The sequence below is a fragment of the Canis lupus genome, chromosome 11 (genome assembly GCF_003254725.2).
Source record: "Canis lupus dingo isolate Sandy chromosome 11, ASM325472v2, whole genome shotgun sequence".
NCBI lineage: Eukaryota > Metazoa > Chordata > Mammalia > Carnivora > Canidae > Canis > Canis lupus.
Window position 1 is genome coordinate 68,792,548 of NC_064253.1, and position 16,651 is coordinate 68,809,198.

Genomic DNA, 16,651 nt, shown 5'->3' on the forward strand with positions numbered 1-16,651 from the left:
TCAGTTCTTTGGTTCTGGTCCTGTCTCTGTGTAGCTTTGAATGAATTTTAACAAGTCCATTTACTTCTTATCCCAGATTTTCCAACTATGAAAGAGCAAGTTGGACTTGGAGCTCTCAGTTTATGAATCAAAACTTCCATCAACATCAATAGTCAGAACTTATTTTTGAGGAAGTGCTGTGATCTTTACAAGTATAACTCCTGCTGAAAATATTCAAATTCTTTCTGCCCCTACTCAGCTAGTACAACAAGACTCAAATGCTGGGAAGCTTAGGATTTCACTATGGTGAGGCTCATGATCCCTGAAATACTCTTCCCTCCCAGGCTGTATCGCCTCAGCCTTGAAAACCCATCTTAAATATTCCCCCTGCCTTGAACTTCTTAGGCAGAATTAACTATTTCTCCTTCTCCTCCTCCTCCTCCTCCTCCTCTTCCTCCTCTTCCTCCTCTTCCTCCTCCTCCTCCTTCTTCTTCTTCTTCTTCTTCTTCTTCTTCTTCTTCTTCTTCTTCTTCTTCTTCTTCTTCTCTTCTTCTTCTTCTTCTTCTTCTTCTTCTTCTTCTTCTTCTTCTTCTTCTTCTTCTTCTTCTTCTTCTTCTTCTTCTTCTTCTTCTTCTAGATTTTATTTATTTATTCATGAGAAACAAGGAGAGAGAGAGGCAGAGACACAGGCAGAGGGAGAAGCAGACTCCATGCAGGGAGCCCGATGCAGGACTCTATCCGGGGACTCCAGGGTCACATCTGGAGCTGAAGGCAGACAGATGCTCAACCACTGAGCCACCCAGGCATCCCCTCCTCTTTCTTCTTATATCTTAGCTTGCACACACTTAAATAATGACATTTACCTTTATGTACAATTAGTATTTTCCTTATCTTAAACAAATGAGGGAATTTAGCCCCCCCTTTTTTTGAGGTGTAAGGAGAGAGAACCTGCATTCTTACTTTTTTTCTCTAGATTTGATTGAAAAGTGCCAGAGCCCTTAGAAGACGACAGCTTGAGTTAGTGAGATAGAGAATGCATTTTTTAAAAAGACTAGAATTTGGTTCTTTGATGGTTCTCATGATAGTTATTTCCTTTGTTTCTTTTTTCCTTTTCCTTCACCCTTTCCTTTCCATTCTTTTCCTTCTTTTATCAAAAACACACCCTGAGCCCCTACTAATTGCCAGATGCCGCTAGTTCCAAGGATATAATGATGACTATGTCACTACCCTGCAGTCAAATAGCTCAGTATTGTGATCAATGTAGTCAAAGAAAAAAAGAATTACAACATCACATTATTATATCATACCATATCATATGTAATGCATACTATATAATACAATATACAAAGTACATATCATTTTGTTATATATTTTTGCATATCATTTTAAGCTGTATATTAACCATCTTGCATACTACATGGGGAATGTACTAAATGCTCTAGTAGTTTTCATATCGGCTTTGGGGGAGGCCATACAGAAGAAGTGGTCGAAAATGAAAGTGTGCTCATCAGACAGATGGAAAGAGATGTAGAATGGAGCATTTTCTAAAGCTCAGAGCCTGTGGGCTTCAAGGACAAGCTTAGACACATAGATAATAATTCAACAAAATTTTCTGTGGCCATTTCTTTCAAGGAAGATTCTTTTGGGAGCCTGCCGGGGTATCCCAGTACCCACTGTAGAGCTTGCATCTTATTCTACATAGCAGAAAGCTGAGCCAACGACACCATCTGCCCACAGTCCAGAAATCCATCCAAACCAGACTGTAGGACACCAGCAGGCAGAGACTGAACACGTGGCCTTTCTCACTGAGTATTCAGTCTGGTTCTCATTAGCCTCTCTCAGCCACTTTGGACTCCACAAAAAAACATGTGTATTTCCATTGCTAACTTAATTTGCAAAGCATCCAGAAAACTTCTCAATTTTCTTTTATTTTCCTATAATCTGATATTGCAAATACAAATAAATTACATAAAGGGGGAAATTAGTGAATGAACTAAGTTATCGATTACTGTATTTTAGTACCGCAAATAGCTGTTGATTATTAGGTCATGAAACTAGCAAAGCATGAGCTGTTTTGTCTTGATAACTTTATGTTCTAACAGTGCTTGGTATAAATAGTGTACCCAGTAAATGTGAATTAAATTAAGTTGAGCAGTATTAGAGGACTGAATGAAGATGGCATTATGGATTCTCTTCATATATGAGAAAATGGATCAGAATTTAACCATGAGGGGAGCTGACATTCCCTTTCTGCATGCTCATTAGCTCAAGGGCTATTACTGGCTTTAGTGCTAAACACTCATACTATTCTGTTGGGGTATCTCTGATGGTGACTTCAGAGAGGTCTGCAGACATGGCCTTTCTCTTCTTCAGCCCTCCTCTCTTCATTCCATCTTTCCATGTTTCTAGCTGTGAGATATTTCTGAAATGCAGATAGGATCACCTGTCTGAAATCCTGCCTGAGTCCACAGCCCCATCTCTCACACTCAATCATGTATGCCCTGTGCTTGAGCTGCTCCCAAAGAGTCTTGTGCTTTCTCAGTCCTCCCTGTCCACACATGCTGTACCACACTTTCCACCACTTCTCTGTCTGGTTAACTGACATCTCAAAGCCTAGCTCAGACTCTACTGCCTTTTGGAGGCTTTCTTTGAAGGTCCTTAACTTAATTGGAAAATCACTCTTCTCTTTCCCAACCTGTTGTATTACCATACTAAAGGCAATGGGTCATGTATCTATCTGTTTCTCCAGCTTAGCTCTGAGCTCCATGAGGATCAAACTGTCTTTCTTCTCTGTTGTGTTATCAGTTCTAGATCCAGGATCTAGTATTGATCATTTGCTCAACTAATGAAAGAAAGAAAAAAGAAGAGGAAGGAAGTCTGGAATGGAGGAAGGAGGGAGAGAAGGAAGGAAGAAAGGGAGGGTGGGTGGGGGGAAGAAAGAGAGAGAGAGAAAGAAAGAAAGAAAGAAGAAGAAAGAAAGAAAGAAAGAAAGAAAGAAAGAAAGAAAGAAAGAAAGAAAAGAAAGAAAGAAAGAAAGAAAGAAAGAAGAAGAAGAAAGAAAGAAAGAAAGAAAGAAGAAAGAAAGAAAAGAAAGAAAGAAAGAAAGAAGAAAGAAAGAAAGAAAGAAAGAAAGAAAGAAGAAAGAAAGAAAGAAAGAATTTGCAAGGATAATGCCACCAAATGGCAACAGAAGACATTCATGGTCTCATGGTCAAGCTCAGCCTGAATTATTTTATGTATAAACCTTTCAGGAAGAATTTGCAACAGCTGCCCATTATCTTGGCTTTGGGGGACCAGGGATATATGGCCTCCATAAACAGTGCTGGGGAGCAAAGGAGGACTTCACTGTTCATCCCTGGAAGCAAGTGGATTGCTTTTGTTTGTTGTGTTTCTGCTACCATGGCTCCCAGATGACACCCCATCTGCACAAGCACCATTGCAAACAGACATGGAGCTGCCAGGCGTGTTTTCTCAAACCCAAGAGCCTCAGTAAACCAGCAGCTGACAAAGGCTAGGAGCAGGCCCCAGACACAGGGGAAGGAATGCGGATTTGTCTTGATCTGCCTCATCAGAGGGGAAATGATAAAGAAGGAGTCATAAAAGACTGGCAGCAGCTCAACTATTTGGCACCATAGGCTTCTTCCAAAGAACCATTTTCCAAGATGGGTCTGGGCCCCTGTAAACGTGCTCATGTTCACATGAATACTGTGCTTACTTTTTTCTTTTTTCTCTTTGATTTTCTTTCTTTTTTTCTGTCTTTTTTTCCTTTATTCTTTTAAACATTTCACTGGTCCCTCAGTGAAAAGAATTAGTAGAAGGGTCAGGTCTCAGGCACCAGGTAAAGATAGAAATAGAAAGAAAAGGAAGTGAAGCAAATACCTCTCTGGAGAGACAAAATTCTGTCTGAAGAGAGAGGTTGGATCTCTGCCCCCAACTGTCCCTATTCCCCCAGGATGTTTCTGGTCCTGGGAGCTATGGATGCAGGGCCCATTGAGTTCTTCCTGCCTATTGTGGTGTTGACCAGATCCCTGAAATTCTGACCCCATCATTTTCCCTAATGGTTTTCTCCAAGTTCCCCAGGGAAGAAAGACACCTAGATGCTCTTTGTCAGCTTTTCTTTCCACTCTCTAAAGTAATTCACTGCAGACAAGAATATATCTGCACATTCTTCCCTTTCCCCCAGACAGACCATGTCCATTTTCCTTTCATGCTCCTGACATTTGGTCCATTCATTTGCTCACTTCTTTAGGGTCAGGCCCCACAGGTCCTGGCTCTTCTGTTTGCAAAGAACACCTCGCTGTTACAAAGAAGGTGTACAAGGGTTCAAAGCCCCATTTCACAGATGGTGAGATGCCAAGTGTCCTGTGATGACCTGTGGGACTGAGGTGGTGAGCTTTTGTTTTACATTTTCTCCTCTGGCTCTAGTTGCATTCTCCATCTCCTTGCTTTCCCCCAGTCGGCCATTCTTAGCCTTTGCCATTCATCAGTGATCGGGAAAATGCTTTCAATTTATCTTCCCCAAACTCACATATGGGGATTGTGGATAGATTTTTACATTTCACTGATAATCTACCTTACGTGTGTGTGAGCACGTGTGTGTGTGTGTTGTGTGTGTGTGTGTGTGTAACTTAACAGCTAAAGATGTAGCCTTTAGTCTAATCACCTCTCTTCCTCCCTCCTCCTTTCTAGCACCTTAAACCTCCCTCTCCAATATTTTGGTTTATATGCTGGGTAGCACAGTTAAGCTGGCTTATCCTACTTTGGCCAAAAACAAAATAATCCTCAAGAGACTTTGCTACTTAAAAGACATCCTCTCCCCTAAGTATGATTTAATCACCAGTTCTTGAGCTAACAACGTTCTGCACTACTCAGTAGACACATATTGGGCATCACTGTGTGATATTCCAGGCTCTACTGACTATGATGAGAGAGGAAACAAGTCCAATTTCCTGCCTTCAGTTCAATTTTTTACATAGCAATCCCTTCCAAGTCTTGAGGGCAGGTGCCAGGTTTCATCTGTTTCAATTTTTGTGGTTTCTAGTATCATATATATCTAGTATATATCAACAATGTGCAGTAAATATTTTATGGCAAAACGGTTTCAGGTATTCTTATTATTATCATTATTCTTATTATTATGCACATTTTACAAGTGGAAAGAAGAAACTTGGAAACCTCATGTAGTGAGGTCTTGATTACACAGTAAATAGCAGTCTTGAAGTGCTCAAATAGTTAGATGTCACACATTACAGCTTTCCTTCTCTATCATTTTGGTGGCATGTGTTTTGAAAACTATTTTTTGTGAGATTTTTTTTAAAGATTTTATTTATTTATTCATGAGAGACACAGAGAGAGAGAGAGGGGCAGAGACACAGGCAGAGGGAGAAGCAGCTCCATACAAGGAGCCTGATGTGGGACTCGATCCCGGGTCTCCAGGATCAGGCCCTGGGCTAAAGGTGGCGCTAAACCGCTGAGCCACTCAGGCTGCCCCTTTTTGGGAGATTTTACACACATGTGAAGTCATTTGTGTCCTTACTACTGTCACCCATATCTAGAAGTTGGTCTCTACTGCTCTCTTATGTTTGTGCAGGGATGGGTGGGCAAGGACTGGGGAAGAGGCACACATATAAGCTCCATCCTTAGCCCCTACCCAGGTATCAGATGTTCTATCAGTCTCTATAGCTGACTGCTGAAGAAAGCCTCTGTTAATCAGTTGCAAGAGTTCCAGGGCTCTTGTTTTACATAGGTGGCTCCTGAGGACACAACATTGGTCATAGCAATAGAAAATTACCATTTTAGAAAAGGGGAAACGGGTCATGGGAACATTGCCCATTGTATTAGTTTTCCAGTGTTGTGTGACAACTCTCCACAAGTGTATCAGCTAAAAAATATCACACAGGTATTATCACACAATTTTTGTAGACTAGGAGTCCAGAAATGGCTTAATTGGGTCCCTGAAAGCTGTAATCAAATGCTGGTTGGGCTGTGTTTACATTTGTGGGCTTGACTGGGGAAGAGTCCATTTCCATGCTCATTTGGGTTGTCACAATATATTTCCTTGTGGTGAGATGGTTGATGCACTCCAATTTTCAGGTGACTGCCAGCAGATTTTGGCTCAGGTCATGACCTCAGGGTCATAACATTGAGCTCCGTAGCAGGCTTTGCACTGAGCATGGAGCCTGCTTAGGATTCTCTCTCCCTCTCCTTGTGCTCCTGACCCCCACTTGTGTGCTCTCTCTCTCTTGCTCACTCTCAAATAAATAAATTAATTAAATATCTTCTCTCTGGATTCATTCCCATTTCCATTTTAATAAAAAAAATATAAATAATATTCCTTAAGTGTAAGCACTAAAACTCACTTGAAAATCATATGGGCACCAATTTTGAAGTGGACACTTGACTATTACATTAAATCCAAATACTAAGAATGCCAGAAATTTATCATGTGGAAATATGATCAAGATAGAATTAAGATGATTTGACATTTTTTTCTTTAGTATGTGCTTTCACACGTTGGTCATACTGATAGTGAAAGAGTTGCCTGAGCTTAATTGGAAATCCTCAGGTCTTCAGTTAGAACTACACTACCACTTCATTTATTGCCCCTACAACACCCTCTTCTCTTCTCCTACTACCTCTATAGCCCTTTTCTTTCTACCACTTAGGTGGCTTCTATTGCTTAGTGTCCTTCACTAAGTTTCCGGTCTGACCTGGATTAATTGTTTCAGAAGCATTAGAGACATGCTGAGAGCCAGATCCCAGCACCCCAATTCCCAAAGCTTTATTTCTGTTTAATACATGATTACTTGGAGTTGAATATATCACAATCCCAGTAACTAAAGTGAAAAACTGAAAACTAAAACTGAAGGTAATTTTTAAGATGAAAAAGATGTCACTTAGGTAGTTATAAATGACTTATAATTTCCTGGGGTAGGGATGTGGACTTGCTTTAGGATGAAGAATTATGTTTTGTTCTTATTTGAAAAGAGACCACATTGGTAGGCCTTCTTAGTCACAGAAGTTAAGGGGTTGACAAACTTGTTCTGGAAAGGTTCAGATAGTAAATATATTAGTGTTTGTAGGTGAGGTAGTCTCTTTCCTGACTTTCCTGACTGTTTACTGGCATTATAGCATGAATGCAGTCTTAGACAATATATAAATGAATGAGTATGACTGTAATGCCAGTAAAACTTTAATTATACCCTGAAATTTAAATTTTATATTATTCTCATGGGTCATGAAATGTTCTTTTTTTCCAACCATTTAAAAATGCAGAAACCATTCTGGGCTTGTGGACCATGTAAAAATGGGCAGCAGGCTAGATTTGACCTATGGGGCATAGTTTGTCCACCTCTGCTACAGATATAAAGCAAGCACCTACCCACTATTCTTGGAAAAAATAAGTGATCTTTCTCCTCCCCTTGGAAGTCTGTTGGGGCTGCATTCAGAATTGCAGGGCATCTCTGAAGATTCTTGGGGGGGAGAACAGTCTCTAAGTTCAGATTTATTTATTTATTTATTTATTTATTTATTTATTTATTTATTTATTTATGATAGACATAGAGAGAGAGAGAGAGAGGCAGAGACACAGGCAGAGGGAGAAGCAGGCTCCATGCCGGAACCCGACGTGGGACTCAATCCCCGGTCTCCAGGATCGCGCCCTGGGCCAAAGGCAGGCGCTAAACTGCTGAGCCACCCAGGGATCCCCTAAGTTCGGACTTTAAAAAAAAAAAAAAAAACAGTTGCTATGTTCAGAGGCAGAAGCCAAAGGAAGAGCCTTCTTGACTTCTGGGGCCATTGCAGCTCTGTGGAGGACAGCTGGGCCCAGGCAAGTTATGATTTCAGTGATCTCATGGGCAGGTGAGGAGGCCCTACCAGGAAGATGACGGTTAGCAGCTGCAACTTGGATGAAATCATCTCAGTAGAGAAAGGAGTGACCTGCAGGAGAGCAGATGGGGGTCTGGAGACAAATGACTGGTATATACAAAAAGTGACAACCAGGATAGATTTTCAGAGCTTTGTAAAGTGTCCTGGAGATCCCCAGAGATACTGTGGAGTATGGCAAAAAAAAAAAAAAAAAAAAAAAAAAATTTCTATATTTTTTTTTTATATTTTTTTGCTTAGGGGATAATGCCCCTATAATTTAGAAATACAAAGACATGTAATGTTTTTGGTAAGGTCTAGCTTGTGAGACGTAGGCTATCATAAAAACACACTTGGTTGCCAAGCAACATCCATATGCCTATTCTTTCTCTTTTTAAAATTTTCTTTAAAAAAAAAAAAAGAAAGAAGAACTATCTTCCTTTTTTTTAATTATTCTTTTTAAGATTTTATTTATTTATTCATGGGAGACACACACAGAGAGAGAGAGAGAGAGGGGGGCAGAGACACAGGCAGAGGGAGAAGCAGGCTCCATGCAGGGAGCCCGATGTGGGACTCGATCCCAGGTCTCCAGGATCACGCCCTGGGCTGAAGGCAGAGCTAGACCGCTGAGCCACCTGGGCTGCCCCTGTTTTTAAAATTTTCTGTTCTGAAATAATTTGAAATCCTCAGAAAAAGTAGCAGAACAGTACAAAGAACTCCCATATTTCTGTCACCCATTCCTCAATGAGCATTTTTCCACATTAGCCTTAGGATTCTTTCTCTCTTCCACATACACTCACACACATGCCATAATACTCATATATACTATTGATTCTGAACCATTTGCATGTAAGTTGCATCAGTTACAGTTCTTAAATATAAAGACATTCTACATAATGATAATACAACCATCAAAATCAGGAAGTTAACATTGACTCAATATTGCTATCTAGTACCTATACCCAGTTGGAATTTTATTGATGCCTGGATAATTTCCTTTTTATGTTCTGGCTCCAATGCAGAAACAAGTGTGCACTTAATTGCCATGTATTATTTTCCATCAACATTAAACAGTTCCCTAGTTTTTATCTTTCATGATTAACATGTTTGAACAGGGCATGCCAGTTACTTTGTAGAATGTCCATCAGTCTGAGTTTGTATGATGTTTCCTTATGATTTACAATCTTTTAGCAGTAATATCTGCCAAATATTCTTTGCATGGCATCATACTTTTAGGCATCAAATGCTAATTTGTCCCATTACTGGTGATACGAACTTTTATCACTTAGTTCAAAGTGTGTCTAATGTTTCTCCATTGTGAGGTTAATTAATAAGTATTCTGTACTCACCACTTAATAATTAATAAAAATGCATTTTGAGGATTGATACTTCAGGTCCTCTGGCATAAGTTAGAGTTTTTCCTTCTCCCCCACTTATTTATATCAGTATAGATAAATTGGATGGATTTCTATTTTACTCAAAGGATTGTAGACTGTAAATATTATTGTTTTGATGCACAAATTGTGTTAGACTTGGCCAGTAGTGTCCCTTCAAACTGGCTCCATGAGCATTTTGGCTGTGGCCATCATACTTGCTGCAATTCCTTGCTTAGGCTACAACAAGATGTTTTAGACCTATCTTGCATTTTCCCTTCACCAGCTCTGGATAAGCCATTCATTACTCTTAGGGGCTCTAGTTTGCTTAGTGGAGAATAGTACATAGAAAACAAGGACTGGACATGCTTATTGCTTATTGTGAAAGGGTTATCAGTGTTTCTAGGTCCTTTGAAAGGACAGAGATAGAACACATACGCACACACACACAAAATCTGTATTTACTTAATTATTTAAGTTAAAAACCGTGCATTTGCCTTATTATTTTTTACTTCAATTTATACCATGTCAGGGCATTTATTCAAGTCTTATACCTTTCCATATTCATAAGTCCCTCTTATGTCAGTGAAATCCATACTCATAGCATTTTTCAATGTACTTTCTTACTTTTTCAATTCTTCCTGTTTACAACACATACTGAAACATGCATGAGGGAAAGACCTAGATAATTTCACAGGTGCCAGTCCTGATAACTTCAGGTGGCTAGCAGGCACCTAGCTCTTGTTATATGAAAAAAGTTAATCCCTATTAATTTAACCACTGCAAGTCTAGTAGTTACTCTTAGCTGAATACATTCTCAGTGGAATTCCAACTTGAGCAGCGCCTGTGTGTTGTAGGATAAGATGACCCCTTCTATATAGCTCCCGGGACAGATCGGATTGATCCTAAGATCCATTCCATTTTATAATAATTGACATAGGGATGGGCACATGACTCAATTCTGGAAATGATGGAGGGCAAATTTGGCCCTGGGAAAAAATCAGTGTCTCTTCTGTAAGTCACTGTGTGTGAGTATAAGGCTCATGATTTCTGTGGCCATCTAATTACCTACCTGATATAAAAGAGACACAGGGAGAGATATTTAGAACCATAACCTCAGCATTAAATCAAAACTAGAGCCTACCTTACCTTTGACCCTCAATTATTTGAATCATTATATTTTCTTTTTAACTACGTCAATTTGATTTGGATTTTATGTTACTGGCAGCTAAAAACAACCTGATAGATGTAGCTAACAAAAATACATATTGGTCTCAGTCCTTTGCAGTGAGAATACAGAGAAAAATAAATAAATCTACTTGCGATGAGATCAAACTAAATATTATTATGAAGAAGACATAGGATGCAATAAGAGCTCAGAGGAAGTCTAGATGGGGTGTTGCCTTTCCTAACCAGGAGTTTATTGTGCACAGAAGATACAAAGGGAATAAAGACCATCACAGTTAAAATCTTCAGTACAAAGACACAAAATACTAAATGCTGACGGAAGGTGATGATAGGGGTTTTAATATTAAAATGCAAAGTATGAACCATTATTGATTTCAGGAAGAAATATATACAGGTACTGCAAAGATCTCTGCTGACTAAATGGGGATAAATATGTGTAGACATTCTGTGGAACTAAAGATGTAAGGCTAATGCCAGGGCAGAGGGAATCATAAATTATGGATCCATGCCTCTGAGATGCCTCCTGTCATGAGAATGGACTGTGGGATGGACACTTCTCTGAAGGCTTTACTGAGTTTGATCCATGAACCTGAATTTTCTTCATTTTACTGACAAAGTGAACCTGTTTCCTGGGCCTGAGAGTAGAGGCCAAGAAGCTGTCTATCTACCTCAACACCTGAGGTTGTTCATACCTCTAAACCAAGATGGTGGCTATACCTATATATAAGTTTTCTTCAATGAATTATGAAATAAAATCCCCCAGGACAAAGCCCAACCCTGCTCTGAACTAGCAGCATTTCTGTACTGTGACTTCTTTCTACTCTTCAGAATTGGCCTTTATTCAATGGCACAGATCTGGTGCCGTCTTGATTCGATGCTGTTGACGGATGCACCATTTGAGAGAGGACAATAGAAATCTCCCCCTCCTTAGCTGTCACCATGGAAACCTAGAGTACCAATCAAATAACTATGTTGTTTGTCTCATTCCAAAGAAAATTTAGCTTGTCTTATTTGAATTAATTAAAATCCAACAAGAGGACAGTGATGCACTGGGGAAAAAAAGAAAGGAAACAAATATTTGAAAAACATAAAATAATTATTATTTTAGAGCACGGGATTTTATACCTAGGGAATCAAAGGTAATTAGTAAAAATTATTTTAGAGCGGGTAAGACAATTTAGTAATTGTCCAGGTACAGGCTAGCTATACTAAAACCCTCTACTTTTTTTTAGATACCTACATTATAGAGATAGAAAATTTAATGATATACATTAAACAAATCTATCAAACCAAAACCATTGATGAAAAGATCCAGAATATCCAGCAGCCCTACCATCTATCAGATACCAAAAAAACACTGTCAGCTGAGGGGAATTGAGCATGGACAACCCCATTCCCTACCACCACATTTACTTAGTATATTCCATGTCGCTTCTTGTTGCCAAGTGCTGTCACAACTTTACCATGATCCTCATAGAAATGCTTATGGTACATACTATGAACCCCATTTTGCATATGAGAAAATTGAGACAGGAGAGAACTCCAAGGTCATGGAATTGGTAAATGGCACAGTGGAATTAAAATTCCTCTCTGACTCCCAAATTAATAGTTTTTTTTTTTTTTTTTTTTTTTACTGTTTTCATTATAACAAGCCATTAGGTTGAATTCCCTCCTTGTGGAACTCTCACTTTAAACTGAATTTGTTCATTTCTTTTTTTTTTTTTAATTATACAATCATCTGATTTATAGAAAGATGCAACAATACTTAAAATGATACAAAATACTGATTTCAAAACATCAAAAAATGAATATATTTAACCATACTCAGCTCATAACAGAGCAAATGGGTAAGAAGAATAATTCATACTATAGCATATTGCTAATATGAACTGGCAACAGAAAAAGTTAGTATAAGAAGACAGAAAAACGATCTTTTAAGAATTAGAACCGAGGGGCTCCATAATCATCTGGCATCCGCTCAATGTTGTACCTATGGTTAGAAATGTACATGATGGGAGCTCCAGGGATCTTCCGGATCCTTCGTTTAAGGTCCCGGTCAACTGTGGCCACAATGTTAACACTTGTGCTGAGTTACTCTCTGTACTAAGCAGTCACCTGCATAGGTTCCTTTGTGTGTGCATGGCAGTCGTTCAAATCTCGGATCCTTGGCAATCCTTAGAGCCACTTGATACTTTTGTCCCAGTTTCTCAATTTCAGCCATTACACAGTCAGTTATACAAGGGATACACTTGGCATGCAGACAGTCCATCATTGACTGTACTAAGTCAAGTTTGGCTTTAATGGAAAAGTTGATGTGGTAAGGTGGGCCCAGGATGTGGTAAGGTGGGCCCAGCTGTGTGTTATATTGGAAGAATAAGCAGGAAGGATGTTGGGGGACTTCTCTTTCCTTGAGTGCACTGGGATCTTTCTTTTCTTTCTTTTTAGGTTTTAATCTATCCTTTTCTTTAAGCCTCTGATCTCGGAGACTAAGCATTCGCTTCATGGTCGCATACTTTCTTGCTTTCTTTTGCTTCCCCATGTTCACGCCGCACTCTTGTTTCTTCAATTTGTTCATTTCTTATGGAAAGACCCTCAACTCCTATTTTCCTCCTTGGCTTTTTCATACTTCTGGCCAAAACACGTGTTTACTTCCATGCAATTTCCTTCCCATTCCCACAGCTGAAATGCACCTATCTGAAGTCAGTAGTCAGTGTTTGGTTTAACTTAGGAAAGATGGTGTTTTGTAAATAGAAAAAGCAAAACTGTAGCCATCTTTTCAAATCAGCCCTTTTGTTTTAAAAGTCAAATATAGAGAATTTATGGCATTTTGTCTTTTTTTTTAAAGATTTTATTTTTTTATTCATGAGAGACACACACAGAGAGAGAGAGAGAGGCAGAGACACAGGCAGAGGGAGAAGCAGGCTCCTTGTAGGGAGCTTGACACGGGACTCAATCTCCGGTCTCCAGGATCATGCCCCGGACTGAAGGGGGCACTAAACCACTGAGCCAACCAGGCTGCCCGGCATTTTGTCTTGATTATTCACATTAAAACTTGAAAGAGTAGGAGAAGGAACTGTGAAGATCCTGTGTTTCTCTAACTTGACTGGATTAAGCGTCCTCATTACAGTGAAGTTCTCAGGGAGCATTCCTCAACGGTGAATCCACAAGTGTCAGGACCTTATTAATCAATGCCATAGTGCAGTATCCTTCCTACCTTGACTGTAATGAAATTTTCCCCAGGAATGAGATCTTTCCATTAACCTTCCTTTTGAGAAATATATCTGTGTATAAACTGAAAGGAGAACATGGGAGAGTCTTTCTGAAAAGACTTGGCTTTTGCCTAAAATATTAAATGCAAAATATCTTGGGAATTTATTCTACAGAGGAATATTTTTAAAAAGGAAAAGTAATGTGAAGTCCAGAAATTGCTTGCAGTTGAGGATACTGACCTTTAAGAAGCAGATCCCATTACTCCTTCTGTTGATTAGTATTTCACACTTGGTGGATTAAGGATGAATGAGTTGATAGGGAGGGCACGTGACGTGATGAGCAGGGGGTGTTATACATAACTGATGAATTACTGAACTCTACATTTGAAACTAATGGTGTACTCTATATTGGCTAATTGAATTTAAATTAAGAAAAAGAACAAATGAGTTGAAAATACTATTAATAGCTATACATTGGTAAAGCTTCAGATATGAATGGCTAGAAACACCAAACATGGGTTTGGAATTGTATACAACTCTATTCAACACCTGGCTCTCTCACTTAAAAAGTATACAAAATAATTATATGGCTGTTTATAATTATTTTGTATAACAAAATATAAGGTAAGGAAATGTAATTTGCCATTTAGTACTTTTTCTCATGCTTTTTCTTTTCCCAGAATGTCTTTCCTTCTTAGACACCTAGATAATGTTCACATAGACTTCAAGGCTTAGCTCAGTGTTAATCTCCTCTGAAAAGACCTCTCCTTTGGCTATCTTCAGAGTTGGCTTTTTTTTTTTTTCTCTCTCTCTCTCTGGCTTCCAAGTTACTTTACACTATTATAAACATCACACTAAATTAAAGATATTTATTTTCCCAGGTGTATCCCTGATCAGACAGTGCCAAGACCTTGTTTTCTTCCTCTTTGTAACCATAATGCCTAGCCTAGTGTCCGATGTCCTGTATTTGAGGTATTAGAGAATGTTTGGATATACTTGGCATGTATACATTTTTTTCAGAATAAATTTACTTTTGTTTGCATCATCTAGATAATCTTCCCAATCAGCCATTGGTGATAGACTCATAGGGTCTACTGTTGGACTGTAGGATCCAACTCCTCCAACTCCAGTGTTTGCAGCCCATATACCCCCTCTGCCAGTATTCATATTTTCTAATGCTAAGTCTTTGATAAACTAAATTATTTATGCTTATTCCAATCAATTAATTATATGATACCAAGTATTTGGTAGGATAATTATTTTTTAGTGCACAGTGCAATAATTTAAGGCAGCTGAAATGTTTACAAGTTTGTGACCATTTCACCTACTGCAGAGGTATGCAGGCCCTCTTTGGGACACACTGATCTTTGGGCCCTTCTCATTTACAAATGAGGACTTAGCATGCTCAGAGAAGTACATATCTAATCTGGGGTGCCACAGCAGCAGAGCCTGGACAAAAATCCCAGCCTTCTGAGTTGGTCTTCAATAGAAGTTCCATGAATTAAGCCAAATATGTACATTTCCTTGGAGCTCCAGCACTTTGAGCAGCCTTTGTCATTGCTCCAGGCTTTTGTGGCTGGGGTGAAAGCAAGACACTACATAGCACTTTGCCTGTGCCCTAGCAACCAAGCACAACACAGATGGCCAGCTTGGCAATCTGCCCACCAGACGCTGATTGCATACCTGGTGGTGAGACACAATGGCAGCTTCTCCCCCACAGGGATAGCGTGTATTTGCACAGTGTGGCTGGAGTTTATAGTGATATGCAATAAAGATTATACCCTGTGCCTTCAGGTCAGTTTGCTAGTTTCCAGTCTAGAGGCAATAACTTTCTGCTGGTGTAATGACAACTTGTCTCTTGCAGCTGGATCATGTTAGGACAGTAGGAATTTTCTTTTTTGGTCCCTTTTCAATAGTGCCTTGTAACAACAGGGTAGCATTTTCCCAAGATGTTTCTTGCCAGTTGCACATATGTACTGGCTCATGAAATCTTGAGCATTTCCTAGCATCAAAAATTGGGAATTGTAAAAAAAAAAAAAAAAAAAAAAATTGGGAATTGTCTCTATCCACAGGAGAGAATAGTCCCCATTTTACAGGTGGAGAGACCAAGGCCCATTTTAATTCAAGAAGAATTTATTACGTGCCCATTATTACTTGATAAATTGAATGAATGACTATTTTGTATAAGTCATTTGATCAGGCCCTGGACATATAATGATAAACAATACACATTGTTATTTTGTAGGCACTCAGACATGCAGAAGAGACAGGTATTTACGCTAATAACTATAGTATGACATGGTGGATGGGCTAATAAAGGGGTGTACCCAGTACTATGTGAGCAGAGAGGAGGGGGCAGTTAATTATCCCCAGAGGAGGTTAAAAATGAAAACTAAATTTGAGCTGAAAAATGCATTGAGAAAATGCATTCTGGCAAAATGGTGAAAGCTTTTGCTTTTCTGCTTGATAAATCTGAGCTCAAGTTTCTACTTTACTACTTACTCATTTTGTGACTTCAGGCAAGTCGCTAAACATTCCTGATCTATTTCTTTATCTATAAAATAGGGAGAAAAAGAGTTCATGCCATAGATATGTATACAGAGTGAGAACAAAATGAAATAATCATTATGAAGTGCTTAGCTTCTTTTCTGGCATCTAATAAACATTCAATAAATATTAGCTCTGGTTGTCATTCTTATCATTATTATTATGATCTGATGATGATGTGAGTTGCTTTGCAGGCAGGCTTGTGATGTGGTATTATTGTTGGCATCAGAAAGCATTAGCTATAAATTTAGTTCTGAGTTTTAGTACCTATTTGTCCTTGAGCACAGTCATCATTGTTCTGAAATAATTTATACTAGTTGACCAAGATGGAGAAGTAAGCCACTGTAATAAACAAGAAAGATGTATTTGGTCTTTGTTCCTGATTCCTGGCACATAGCTCCTAAAATTCTTGGAATCTCTAGAGAGATAAGAGTATCTTTTGTATGCTAATGAGATGACTAGTGGCTGGGGAACTTAAGATAGCTTCAGTAT

At 39.0% G+C, this 16,651-nt stretch overlaps 1 pseudogene; it reads right to left on the bottom strand.

The window, feature by feature from the left end:
• Positions 1 to 12,190: 12,190 nt before the first annotated feature.
• Positions 12,191 to 12,964, bottom strand: LOC112649938 (rRNA-processing protein FCF1 homolog; annotated as a pseudogene).
• Positions 12,965 to 16,651: the final 3,687 nt, after the last annotated feature.